Here is a 14,887-nt window from a genome sequence, read left to right as displayed (position 1 = left end):
TTCTGACCTGTGGGAACTTGCGATGTGTTAGATTATCTGATGTGAAAAGAAAGGCACCCTAGGGGCTACCAAAAAAAGTGAATACTCACTTGAATGATCCCATAGAATCCCTATAGGAGGCCATTCGGCCCATCAGCTCTGCACCAATTTTCCAAAAGAGCATCACACCCAGGCTCTCCTGGTCACCCTATCCCTTTAAACCTGCGCATATAACATGGTCAGTCCACCCAACCTACACTTCTTGGGACACTAAGGGGTAATTTAGCATGGTCAATCCACCTAACCTGCGTGGAGTGTGGGAGGAAACCGAAGCACGTGAAGAAAACCCTCGCAGACACGAAGAGAACGTACAAACTCTACACAGTCACGACGACAGTTGTGCGGCATGGTGGCACAGTGGTTAGCACTGATGCCTCACAGCTCCAGGGACCTGAGTTCAATTCCCGGCTTGGGTGACTGGCTGTGTGGAGTTTGCATGTTCTCCCCGTGTCTGCATGGGTTTCCTCCGGGTGCTCCCGTTTCCTCCCACAGTCCAAAAGATGTGCTGGTTAGGTTCATTGGCCATGATAAATTGTCCTCGGTGTCTCGGGATGCGTAGGTTAAAGGGAATAATGAGGTAAATATGTGGGTTTGTGGGGATAGGGCCTCGATGGGATTGTTGTTGGTGCAGAATCGATGGGACAAATAGCCCCCTTCTGCACTGTAGGGATTCTATGATTCCATGACTCACCCAAGATCGGAATTGAACCCAGGTCCCTGGTTCTGTTCAGCTAACCACATTGCATGAGCGGAGGTCTTTTCTGTTGGGCACGCATGGGGCTACAGGTGCAAACAAAGTCTCCTTTGACCTTGAGGGCATCCCTACACTGCTCCTTCATACAGCTAACTGCCTGTTGTCCATGGGGGAAGGTGATAGAAAATAGTCAGACCAGTTGGCTTGCTCCAATATGCAAGGCACCTGACCGGCTAATATCCGTGATTATCTCCGGTGGCAGCTCGGAATTACCCTCTTGTACGGAGACGTTGGGATGACACATCCATTGTCAGTGATGGTGGGAAGACGGAATAAGGTCTGGTTGAAGCATGTCAGGAAATATCAGCAATGAAGAGTTTCAGTGATAATAACAGACTTCATCATTCTGATATTTTCTAAGCTGGTTTGTTAGAAAATACCAGTTAGCACAGACGCACACACAGCCACATGGATACGCTCCACCGTCACCTAAAGCATGTCGCTATAAGAACATAAAAAACAGGAGCAGGAGTAGGCCGTCTAGCCCTTCGAACCTGCCCCACCATTTAATAAGATCATGGCTGATCTGAAGTGAATCAGTTCCACTTTCCCACTTTCTCCCCATAACCCTTAATCTCTGTAATCTCCTCCAGCCCTCTGCCTGTGTGAACTCTGCACTCCTCCAATTCTGAATGGGAGCTGCTGTGCCACAGGATAAGGGCATCTGAGTTTAGGCTGAACTGTGAAGCCAGTGCCTGCTTAATGTTTCCTCTATTCCTCCCCCAAATTGTCCCTTAACAAACATGAAAGATTTCCTTACCCAGCAACCGAGCAATATTGTGCACTATTTTGTGATCTATGGGTGTGTGTGCGTGCATATACATAGAACCATAGATTTCCTACAGTGCAGAATGAGGCCATTTGGCCCATCAAACCTGCACAGATGACAATCCCACCCAAACCCAATATACCCCTGTAATTCCACATATTCATCCTGCTAATCCCCCTGACATGAAAGGACTGTTTGCCATGGCCAATCAACCTAACCTACACATCTTTGGCTTGTGTGCATGTATATGTAGACATTTGCTCCCACGAGCAGGGTTGAAACGATTTGAATTCATTGGGTGACACGGTGGTTAGCACTGCTGCTTCCCAGCGCTAGGGGACTGGGTTCGATTCCCAGCTTGGGTCACTGTCTGTGTGCAGTTTGCACATTCTCCCTGTGTCTGTGCGGGTTTTCTCTGGATGCTCCAGTTTCCTCCCACAATCCAAAGAAGTTAGGTGGATTGGCCAAGCTAAATTGCCCCTTAGTGTCACAAAATGTACAGGTTAAGGGGATTAGCCATGAGAAATGTGTGGGGTTAACAGGTGGGTGTGGATAAGCTTCGGTAAGATGCTGAGAATTGGTGCAAACTTGATGAGCCAAATGGCCTCCTTCTGCACTGTAAGAATTCTATGATTTAATGATTTAACCTCCCACCTCCAAAGACACAAGTTACACTAATGCTGCTCCTTAACTCTGGAGTCTACCCTTTTGTGTAAGACAAGATGAGGTGAGTTTGATCTGTATTTAAATAGTAATATATGAACCTGTCAATAAAGGTCACTGCAAATGTTGGAGACACAATATCTCATTAAAAATGAAATATTTCATTGCACTTTTCTTTATCATCTTAGTTTGAAGCCAACTGTAAACATAATCAGACATCACTTTGTAAGCATGGAGTGTTCCTGCAGTTTTAATTAATACTGATGGAAAAAATGAGAAACATTTGTCACGGGTAATATTTAATAGATCACTGTAATTAAAACAAATGGAAAATCAAAGCTAAATTTATTTTCACCTCCAGCATATCAGATACTGTGTGAAAATTGTTTTATCCCCCACCCTGATCTATAATTAGCAGTGTATCTGAATTAATTGTTTAACCAACTGGACTTTATTTTGAAATTTAAATTGAAATGGTTCAAACACACCCTTTTCCTGTCAGGTTGACAGCGCGGTGGCACAGCACTGCCTCTCAGCGCCAGGGACCCAGGTTCGATTCCCAGCTTGGGTCACTGTCTATATGGAGTCTGCACGTAGTCCCCATGTCTGCGTGGGTTCCCCCCCCCCCCCCCCCCGGTGTTCCGGTTTCCTCCCACAGTCCAAAGATACAGTCATAGAGGTTTACAGCATGGAAACAGGCCCTTCAACCCAATTTGTCCATGCCACCCCTTTTTTTTAACCACTAAGCTAGTCCCAGTTGTCCGCGTTTGGCCCTTATCCCTCTATACCCATCTTACCCATGTAACTATCTAAATGCTTTTTAAAAGACAGAATTATATCTGCATCTACTGTTACCTCTGGCAACTCGTTCCAGACACTCACCACCCTCTGTGTGAAACAATTGCCCCTCGTGACCCTTTTGTATCTCTCCCCTCTCACTTTTAACTTATGCCCTTTAATTTTCGACTCCTGTACCTTTGAGTAAAGATATTGACTATCTAGCTGATCTATGCTCTTTTACGCTCCAGAGGAAAAAAAATCCCAGTCCATCCAGCCTCTCTTTATAACTCAAACCATCAAGCCCCAGTAGAATTCTAGTAAATCTTTTCTGCACTCTTTCTAGCTTAATAATACCCTTTCTATAATGTGCGGGATACGTTGATTGGCTATGCTAAATTGATCCTAGCAGAGTTAATGTGTGGGGCTACAGGAGTGAGGCCTGGATGGGATTGTGGTCAGTGCAGACTCGATGGGCCGAATGACCTCCTTCTGTAGGGATTCTTTGGTTCTGTGAATTCTGAATGAGACTTGGTGCGCAACAGGATAGGGGCAGCACAACTGAAGACAGCCCCTGCTCAATGCTTCCCCTATTCTGCCACCAAAATGTGCCTTCATCAGAGCGACCATTTAAATAACATTTCCCACACCAGTCCTCCCCCTTTTTTCCCTTTGTTGTGGGGAATTTTGTGTGTGTTTGTTTGTGTGTGTGTGCGCACCCACCCATCATCCCCAAACTGGTTCAAAGCTGATTAAACTCATTTTGCAACGGATTCTTGTAGATTGCGGTGGGTGATTTGACAAAATGTGCACCGTGGTCCAGTGGGGTGAGAGACGTTGGTGCAGAAATAAATCCCTAAAGCACAGAAGGAGGCCATTCGGCCCATTGAGTCTGCACTGACCACCGAGGCGCTATCCCCATAACCCCACATATTTACCCTGCTAATCCCCCCGAAACGAGGGGCAATTGAGCCTGGCCAATCAACACAACCCGCACATCTTTTGGACTGTGGGAGGAAACCGGAGCTCCCGGAGGAAACCCACACAGACACGGGGGGAATGTGCAAACTCCACACAAAGAGTCACCTGGGTCCCTGGCGCAACGAGGCAGCAGTGCTTACTACTGTGCCGTCTGCTACACTCAGCACCAGATATTCAGTCCCACTGCAGCTAAGGGAATCAAATCTCAGCTACTACTTATAACAGACAACTAATTAGCATCATAGAATCTCTACAGTGCAGAAGGAGGCCATTCTGCCCATTGAGCCTGCACTGATAACAATCCCACCCAGACTCTATCCTCGTAACCCTGATAATTTACGCTGCTGGTCTCCCTGACACTAAGGGACAATTTAGCACGGCCAACCCATCCAATCTACACACCCTTGGATACTAAGGAAAATTTAGCATGGTCAATCCACCTAACCTACACATCTTTTGACTGTGGGAGGAAACTGGAGCACCCGGAAAAAACCCACTCACACTTTTATTTGACTTGTTTTTTTTATTTATTTGATTTATTATTGTCACATCTACTAATATACAGTGAAAAATCTTGTTCCTTGCGTGCTATGCAGACAAAGCATACCATTCATAGAAAAGGAAAAGAGAGAGTGCAGAACGTGGTTTCACAGTCATAGCTAAGGCGTAGAGAAAGATCAGCTTAATGTAAGGTAGAACCATTCAAAAGTCTAATGGCAGCAGGGAAGAAGCTGTTCTTGAGTCAGTTGGTATGTGACCTCAGACTTCTGTATCTTTTTCTCAATGGAAAAAGGTAGAAGAGAGAACGTCGGGGTGTGTGGGATCGTTGATTATGCTGGCTGCTTTTCCAAGGCAATGGGAAGCGTAGACGGAGTCAATAGATGGGAAGCTGGTTTGTGTGATGGATTGGGCTACATTCATGACCTTTTGTAGTTCCTTGCAATCTTGGACAGAGCAGGAGCCCATACCAAGCTGAGATACAACCAGAAAGAATGCTTTCTATGGTGCATCTGTATAAGTTGGTGAGAGTCGTAGCTGACATACCAAATTTCCTTAGTCTTTTGAGAAAGTAGAGGTATTGATGGGCTTTCTTAACCATAGTGTCAGCATGGGGGGAACCAGGACAGGTTGCTGGTGATCTGGACAGCTAAAATCTTGAAGCTCTCAACTCTCGACTATTGAGAGGAGAAGGAAAGGTGAGAGTGCAGAATGTAGTGTTAGTCATTGCTAGGGTGTAGAGAAAGATCAACTTAATGTGAGGTAAGTCCATTCGAAAGCCTGATAGCAACAAGGAAGAAGCTGTTCTTGAGTCAATTGGTACGTGACCTCAGACTTCTGCACCCTTTTCCCAATGGAAGAAGGTGGAAGAGAGTATGCCTGGGCTGTGTGGGGCCCTTGATTATGCTGACTGCTTTTCTGAGGCAGCAGGAAGTGTAGACAGAGTCAATGGATGGGAGGCTGGGGAGAATGCACATATTCCACGTAGGGAGTCACCCGAGGCTGGAATTGAACCCAGGCCCCGAGTGCTGCGAGGCAGCAGTGTTCACCGCTGTGCCACCCCTGATATACCGATCAGTTCTGTATGACTGCAATTTCCACCCCATTAAGTCTGAAGTATGATTCGAAGTGTAATGAACTTTTATTAGTGTTCCCTTCCAGCAAAAACGGCACTGCTCACCTTTCCCTGCTTCCTCCTGTACACACACACCAAAAAGAAATTCAATTGGCCGTTCCAGCTGGTGATTTCCTGGCATGCTGATGCAAGAAACGCCATTGGTTGCTTACTGCTGAATGCTGCCATTCATCAAGAAACTGATAACATCTCAGATAGTCTAGACTAACGTAATGATTTGCAGAAAAAAGTTCAAGGTTGGATTAATTTTAATTGATACATGTAAATATGTACCCATATCTTAATTCATTTTCCTGTTAACCCATTGCCCCTTACGTCCACTTTGTTTGGTCTCGAGTGTTCCTTAAAGCAGGAATGTTCTTAACCAATCTCAAATTGAAGGGCTAATATTACCGTGACCACTCAATGGATTGCTGTATGCTAATGATATATAACCTTGTTCTGACTCCAACTGCCAGGTGCAAATCACCTTATTATTTAAGTACTTTAAACCATGCAAAACAAGCAGAAGGTCCCCAGGGTCTCATTAGGTTGATAGCATTATGTTGGGAGTTGACATACTCTAATCATTACGGGATCGTATACTGTAAGGGCAATTGCATTTGTGAAAAAAACACACCCCTCGGAAGCAGCTGGAAGGTTCTAATGGTCAAATCAGTTTAGATGATTGTTACGTTCTGATCTCGAAAGTCTGCCGATGGACTTTGCAAGCAAATTCTTTACTCGACAAGCTTGTGAGATAAGTCACCTTGAACGAAAATGAATGTTAGTTTTAATTCATAGTGATGCTGTTTGAGTTGTGACCTAACTCTGCGATTCTATAACCTCCTCGTTCAACAAACCTGAAATAATCTATGGAAAAGGGGGAGCGATGCTTCTCAAGAAAATGTTCCAAGTGTGGTGCAGTTGCAGGAAAAGAAATCATTTCCGGATCCATTCACCTGAGGGCAAAAGCTCTCATAGAAACTAGAAGTAGGAGGAGGTTATTCAGCCCTTGGACCCTGCTCCACCATTCATTTTGGTCATAGTGATCATCAAATTCAATCTCCTGATCCCCCTCTCCCTCCCATATCCATTGATCCCTTTAGTCCCAAGAACTACATCTAATTTCTTCTTGATATCACACAAGACTTTGGTCTCAGCTGCATTCTGTGGTAGTGAATTCCACGCATTCACCACCCTCTGGGTCAAGAAATTTCTCCTCACCTCTGTCCTAAAAGGTTTACCTCTTATCCTCAAACTATGGCCCTTCGTTCTGGACTCCCCCCACCATCAGGAACGTTCGTTCTGAATCCACCCTGTCTAACCCTGTTAGAATTTCTCAAGTTCCTATGAGATCCCCTCTCACTCCTCTAAACTCCGATGTAACTGGTTAACTATATTCATCTGACATAAATGAAATAATTAGAACTATTGGTTGTAATTGGGCATTAATGACTTCAGCATAAATGTATACTTGTGATTGAGTTATACAAATTACTTATAAGATAAGCAAAGGTATAATTCCTCATGCCTTGTAACACTTAGCAAGTCTGTACGCCACCTTGTGGAAGGAAGGCAGACTTCCTCACTATGGCTTGAATAAAGATTGATTTAAAATTCCAAAAGCTTTGTCTGGTCTGCCGAGGGTACAAAGTACAGATTCCGCTGGATAGTGGCAAAATTCCAATAACAGACTGAGATACGCAACCATGAACTTTCAAATTATCTGCTGGGTAGCTGGGGCACCAGGAAGAGTATGTGTGCAGTAACCAATGGTGGGTGGAGTCGGGGGGGAGGGGGGGCGCTGCAGTTGGAGGACCAGTAATCAAACCTGAAGGAATAAAGCCAGCAACCCTAAACTGGTGCCATTTCAGTTTTCTTTCTCAGGCAAAGCAGAGAATCACTCACCTTCTGTTGAGTAGACTAGACTTATGTTTCCTCAAGTTTAGAAGATGGAATGGTGATCTCCAGTAAAGATATAAACTTCTCATGGTGGGGGGGAGGTGGAAGGGAAGTTGTGCTGGGAGGATATACTCGCTGGGTGGAGAATCTAGAACTTGGAGGTCACAGTTTCAGGATAAGCCTTGGGGGTTCGGTGTGGGGAGACAGGGCATTGGTCATCAGCCATTGATAAGACCGTAAGATATAGGAGCAGGACGAGGCCATTCGGCCCATCAAGTCTGTTCTGCCATTCGATCATGGCTGATAAGTTTCTGAACCCCATTCTCCCACCTTTTCCCCTTAATCTTTGATCCCCTTACCAATCAACAACTTATCTATCTCTGTCTTAAATACCATGATGTGGAGGTGTCGGCGTTGGACTGGGGTGGGCACAGTAAGATGTCTCACAACACCAGGTTAAAGCTCAATAGGTTTATTTGGAATCACAAGTTTTTGGAGCGCTGTTCTTTCACCAGGTGTGTGATGAGATTACCTGACGATGGAGCAGCGCTCCAAAAGCTCATGATTCCAAATAAACCTGTTGGACATTAACCTGGTGTTGTGAGACTGTCTTAAGCGCACTCAATGATCTGGCGTCCACAGCCTTCTGTGGCAATGAATTCCATAGATTCACCACCCTCTGGCTGAAGACACGCTTCCTCATCTCGAATCTACCAGAAGAACATGGAGGCTTTGGAGAGGGTACAGAAAAGGTTTACCAGGATGTTGCCTGGTATGGAGGATATTAGCTATGAGGTGAGATTTAATAAACTGGGATTGTTCTCCCTGGAAAGATGGAGGCTGAGGGGCGATCCGATAGAAGTTTATAAAATTATGAGGGGTATAGATAGGATGAACAGTTGGAAGCTTTTTCCCTAGGACAGAAATGACAATTACAAGGGGGAGCGGGTTCAAGGTAAGGGGGGAAAGGTTCAGTGGAGCTGTGCGGGGAACTTATTATACAGAGGGTGGTGGGGGCCTGGATGCACTGCCAAGTGAGGTTGTCGAGCCAGACATGTTAGTGACACTTAAGCCTTTTCTGGATACACATGAACAGGTGGGAAATAGAGGGATACAGGCTGTTGGTCTAGATAGCACAATGTGACTGGCACAGGTTTGGAGGGCCGAAGGGCCTGTTCCTGTTCTTTGTTCTTTGTTATAATGGGTCGTCCCTTTACTCTGAGGCTATGCCCTCGGATCCAAGTCTCTCCCACTAATTTGGGAACTGCAGGTTCTTCGTTCGAGGATTAAGGATCTCTGCAATTCTCTACCCCCCGAGGCTCTGGACGTTGGTATTCAAGACAGAGCACTGGGCGCTTGGGGAATTAATAATATGGGAATAACGCAGGAAACTGCTGATCAGGTGAAGCAGACTCAAGGGGCTGAGTAGCCTATTCCTGCTCCTATTTCTTATATTTGAAAGCTCTTGTTTATGCTAGTTTGTGCACGACTCCTGTAACGTGATGAGATAGGTGGCTCACTGGGAGGGCTGAAAGGACTTGTCAGCACTCTGTGGCAGTGCGCATTGATATATCATTCAGACCCTCAGAGTATTTCATTTTTTTTTTAAGTATTATTGGGGATAAAGTAGGACTAGTGATTTCTCATCCATGGATAATGCTCAATCCCTGGTTTTAATCTACGATGTAATTAATAATTTAAAGCTGGGGACAGCTACCTCACGGAGATATTAAAATGAGATAATCAGCCTTATCATTCCTCCTACAAAACTGCAGAAAAACTAAAGCATCTCTTTGACAAGTTTTGCATTGACGGAAATGTTTTTTTTTCCCCTTTCTGCTTAGAGCCCTCACGGTGCGACCCTGCAATGAACCAAGCTCCACTTTGATGATTTCATGCTAATAAATAACACTGGGCATCAATATATGAGCAATTTGCTGTGTCTGTAGCCTCAGTCCACACAAGCTGAACTTGTCCTACTGACACTTCCTCATATCTATTCCAGATGGACTCCTTCAGAAGTAGTAGATCGGACGTGAAATTGCATATTAAATATTAATAGTGTTGCTGTGGGCTCAATCCATTCTTCGTCTCTTCATTGAATTTGCATGTACATTGCCTTGCCTTTCATTTTATCATTCATCACTCAGCAATGTACATCCATCTTACTCCGCCCTGGCCCCGACTCGCTGGGTACAGGATTACCTCTGTGTGTGTGTGTGTGTGTGTGTGTGTGTGTGTGTGTGTGTGTGTGTGTGTGTGTGTGTGTCAGCTCCCTTCCCCCCCCCCCCCACCCTTTCACTGTGAAGTGCGGGAAAAGCGGGACCCTTTCGGCATTCCGAACATGCATCACTTTGTAACTCGCTTCAGGACAGCAGCGAGGAAGACAAATGGGGACGGTGTCGCTATGTCTGTGGCCGCTGAGACAACTGAGCAACCACGTTCTGCTGTTCACTGAAGCTCATTCCCATTACCAAGTTTGTCTCTGCACCTGACAGATATAAATATTCCGAAGGATGGTTGGCCTCCGGACTCAATTCAACTAATTTCCGTATCTGTTGTAACCCCGACAGGTTCCATAGTGTTCAACTAAATTGCAGCACCGTGGTTAGCACTGCCGCCTCACAAAGTGAAAAGCAAAGTTTATTTATGAGTTGCAAGTAGGCTTAAGTTAACACCGCAATGAAGTTACTGTGAAAATCACACCTCCCACAGTGCCACGGAACGGGTTCAATTCCGACCTTGGGTCACTGTCTGTGTGGAGTTTGCACATTCTCCCACGTGTCTTTGTAGGTTTCCTCCGGGTGCTCTGGTTTCCTTCCACAGTCCAAAGATGTGCGGGTTAGGTGGATTGGCCGTGCTAAATTGCCCCTCAGTGTTCAAAGATGTGCAAGATAAGTGGATTGGCCGTGCTAAATTGCCCCTTAGTGTCAGGGGGATTAGCAGAGTAATTACATGGGGTTACGAGGATAGGTCCTGGGTGGGATTATTGTCAGCCCAGATCCAATGGGTCAAATGGCCTTTTTCTGCACTCTAGAGATTCTGTGATTATTTGATTGTCAGATTGTTTTTTTTTAATTAGAAAATGTTGTTTGCAAGCGCAATTAAAAGATAATTGAAGCTGTGTCTGATTAATGATATCAGATGACACAATTATTTGTCTAAGTGATCTGTCTCAGGGTCTTTCAAACTAGATTGTTCCATAGTGATATTTACTTAAGCAATAAATAAGACTGCAGTGAGCTTTATGTAGGGGAATTTAAAGTAGGCAGTTTATTAATGATGTATTATGTTTGAGGGTTTGGCGTGCTACTGGAAAAGCCTGTCTCGCTTGGATTACAGTGGTTATTTATTATTATTTATCAATTATCCAGTATAGTTTCTGTTGCCTCCAGGTGATCTGGTATAATCCTCAGTGAATCAAATCTAAGAGGAATGAACCAAGACTGGCATTAATTTTTACACTGTATTTACAGAGCACGGTGGCACAGTGGTTAGCACTGTTGCCTCACAGCGCCAGGGCCCCCGGGTTCAATTCCCAGCTTGGGTCACTGTCGGTGTGGAGTTTGTATGTTCTCCCCGTGTCTGCATGGGTTTCCTCCAGCTGCTCCGGTTTCCTCCCGCAGTCTGAAAGACGTGCTGGTTAAGGTGCATTGGCCCGTGCTAAATTCTACCTCAGTGTACCTGAACAGGCCCCGGAGTGTGGCGACTAGGAGATTTTCACAGTAACTTCATTGCAGTGTTAACGTAAGCCTACCTGTGACACTAATAAATAAACCTTTAAACTAAGGAAACAGGCCAATCTGCCCATCTAATCCATGCCAGCATTCAAACTCCTCTTGAACCTCCTCCCACCCTCTTCATCTAACCCTATCACATATTCCGTTGTCCCTCTTGTACTTATCTAGTTTTGTCTTGAATCTATCTATGCTCTCATGTGGTAGAGAGTTCCACGCTCACACCAATATCTCACCTCAAAAGGTTTCTCCTCCATTCTTTATATCATTAACCTCTTTCCATCCATTGCCTTCCACATTGCCATTGTCCCTCTCCTTTCCCTGGCTACTTAAGTTTCACTGCCATTGTACCAGACCAGAACTCTCTGCAATGTACCTCGAAAGAGCAGACAGCCTTGTGTCTGTAAAGAAGACAAATGGTATGTTGGCCTTCATAGTGAGAGGATTTGAGTATAAGGATAGGGCTGTTTCACTGCAATTTTGGTGTCCTTATCTGAGGAAGGATGCCCTTGCTATAGAGGGAATACAGTGAAGCTTTACCAGGCTGATTCCTGGGATGGCAGGTCTGTCCTATGAGGAGATACTAACTCAGTTAGAATGTGGGGGTTGACTCTCAACTGGAGGGCAGTTGAGAGTCAACCACATTGCTGTGGCTCTGGAGTCTCATGTAGGCCAGACCAGATAAGGACGGCAGATTTCCTTCCCTAAAGGACGTTAGTGAACCAGATGGGTTTTTTCAACAATTGACAATGGTTGGAGTTTAGCAGAGTGAGGGGGGGTCCCATAGAAACTTATAAAATTCTAACAGGGTTAAACAGGATAGATTCAGAAAGAATGCTCCCAATAGTGGGGAAGTCCAGAATTAGGGGTGTTACTTTGAGGATAAGGGGTAAATTTTTTAGAACTGAGGTGAGGAGAAATTTCTTGACCCAGAGGATGGTGAATGTGTGGAACTCACTACCACAGAAAGCAGTTGAGGCCAAAACGTTGTGTGATTTCAAGAAGAAATTAGATATTGCTCTTGGGGCTAAAGGGATCGAGGGATATGGGGGGAATCAGGATATTGAATTTGATGATCAGCCGTGATTATAATGAATGGCAGAGCAGACTTGAAGGGCCGAATGGCCTACTCATGCTTCTAGTTTCTATGTTTCTATATCACTGACAAGAACTCCCATTCCTAGAAAAGTTCCTGCTCACGGATTGCTGCCATTAGGAATGGCACTGAGGTTTCAGTGAGTCCATTAGCACACAACCTCAGGTAAAAATAGCATCTTAAGCCAAGGGGCACTTTTGAAGTGTGGTCAGCGGTTGACTGTATGAAGGATGCAGGTGGATTTACGCACAGCAAGCTCCCACAAACATCGATGTGTCAATGACCAGATAATCTGTATTTTCATGCACGTTGTTAATTGAGGATGAATGTTGGTCAGGGCACCAGAGATAACTCCCCTGATGTTCTTTGAAATAGAGCCGGTTTAACCATTTTATCCAAATCTGCGTTCCAATAGCTCCTCCAAATGCTGGAACGCTGACTAATTCAACTCAAGAGCAACAGTCAGTGTGAAAAATTGATACTTGGCGTCAGTATCCTGCCCATACACCAGCGACTGATGTGTTGTTAATGCAGTTTATTTTCTCACTTATTTTGAACATTCTAGAAAAGGCACAGAAGAGATATACAAGCAGGTTTTAACAATGAGAAAACAACACTGAATGGGCTAGAGTTAGTTTCTTTTGAAGAGAGAAGGCTGAGCAGGTGAATTTGGAATCCCTACAGCACAGAAGGGAGCCATTCAGCCCATCGAATCTGTACCGCCCACAATCCCGTCCAGGCCCTATTCCTGCAACCTCACATATTTACCCTGCTAATCCCCCGAGGGACAATTTAGCACGGCCAATCCACCTAACCTACACACTTTTGGACTGTGGGAGGAAACTGGAGACCCAGAGGAAACCCGCGGGGAGAATGTGCAAACTCCACACAGACAGTGACCCGAGGTTGGAATTGAACCTGGGTCCCTGGTGCTGTGAGGCAGCAGAGCTAACCACGGTGCTACCATGCCCAGGCAAAGTGGAGAGAAGGAGCCGTTTTCCATCGGTAGAGAGGCCATTAATCATGAGGCTCAGATTTGAAGTAATTGGCAGGACTGTTAGAGGGGTATTGAGAGGTTAGTGGGGGTTTGAAGCCCTCTACCACGAAAGGGTGGCAAACAAGACAGAAACCCACCATCACTCTTACTAAAGAAACACTTGGATGCACACTTGAAGTGCCGTACCCTACAGAGGTACGGACTAAAAGCTGGAAGATGGGATTAGACCAAGTAGTTCTTTTCGCCCAGCCGGCACAGGCATGATGGGCCGAAGGACCTCATTCTGTACCTTTGATCTTTCTATATCTTGCTATTTTCTTGTTTTCATCCAGATGGGGTTTCTTCAGTTGCAATCAAATAGCTGTTGATTGAATCATAAAATTCCTACAGCGCAGAAGAAGGCTATTTGGCCCATCGAGCCTACACCGACAACAATTCCATCCAGGCCCTATTCCCGTAACCCCACATATTTACCTTCTGAGTTCTCCCCGACACTAAGGGGCAATTTTAGCATGGCCAATCAACCTCACCCGCATATCTTTGGAGTGTGGGAGAAAATTGGAGCACCTGGAGGAAACCCACACAGACACGAGGAGAATGTGCAAACTCCTCACAAACTGAGACCCAAGACCAGAATTGGACCTGGGTCCCCGGTGCTGTGAGGCAGCAGGGTTAACCACTGTGCCACCGTGCAAATTGGAATTATTGTGACTGGCTGGAAAATTGTGTTGATTCACACTGTGCAATCAAAGTTAACTTTTACAAAGCAGTGAAGTTTCTTTAAGTAGTGTATGAAGTCAATGTAGCATTTTGCTGAGGCATAATTTAACTTTTGATGAACAATCTATTGTACGGTATGTTTTCTACAGTAGCTCACTAAATATATTATAACGTGGCTCACTTATGCATGCGAGAAGCTGCATATATTTGCATAATATGGAGATGCCGGCGTTGGACTGGGATAAACACAGCAAGAAGTCTCACAAGACAAGGTTTAAGTCCAACCAGTTTATTTGATAGTAATCCCACAAGCTTTCGGAAACGGTGTTCCTTCATCAGGTATGTGGAAGGTTCTGATCAACTTGTGTGTGTCTTTATACGCCTTTCTCTGATCGGAACCTTCTACACACCTGACGAAGGAACACCGGTTCCGAAAGCTTGTGGGTTTACTATCAAATAAACTGGTTTGGACTTAAACCTGGTGTTGTGAGACTTCTTACTGTATTTGCATACACAGCCTTATCCTTCGCAGACAAAAGAAGTGTGTCCATACATTGCACCATTTTCAGATGAACAAAGGATTGGGGCACAGCCATTCATTCCCCATGACAGTGCTTGACCAATCAGAACTGATGTACCCGCTTCTATTTAAACAAATATTTGGCAGTTAACTGACCCCTGGGACATTCTCCCTGGCAATGCCTATACCAATCAGTGTCCTCTTACCAACCAATCAGCATGCTATTCTCATGCAGTATAAATTGTGGTTCCATTTAAATTCGGTATCCTTATGAGTTTGTCCTGATGAGTGCAGGATGAAAAACTTTGACAGCGTGT

General features: G+C 45.0%; 1 protein-coding gene across 2 annotated transcripts in view; it reads left to right on the top strand.

Moving 5' to 3' along the window:
- The window catches only part of macrod2 (mono-ADP ribosylhydrolase 2), an 855,710-nt gene that overhangs the window by 793,138 nt on the left and 47,685 nt on the right, over nucleotides 1-14,887 (top strand). The gene's annotated exons all lie outside the window — the stretch shown is intronic.

Source organism: Carcharhinus amblyrhynchos, chromosome 12 (genome assembly GCF_965287045.1).
Source record: "Carcharhinus amblyrhynchos chromosome 12, sCarAmb.v2.hapA, whole genome shotgun sequence".
NCBI lineage: Eukaryota > Metazoa > Chordata > Chondrichthyes > Carcharhiniformes > Carcharhinidae > Carcharhinus > Carcharhinus amblyrhynchos.
This window is presented reverse-complemented; position numbering and strand designations above follow the sequence as displayed.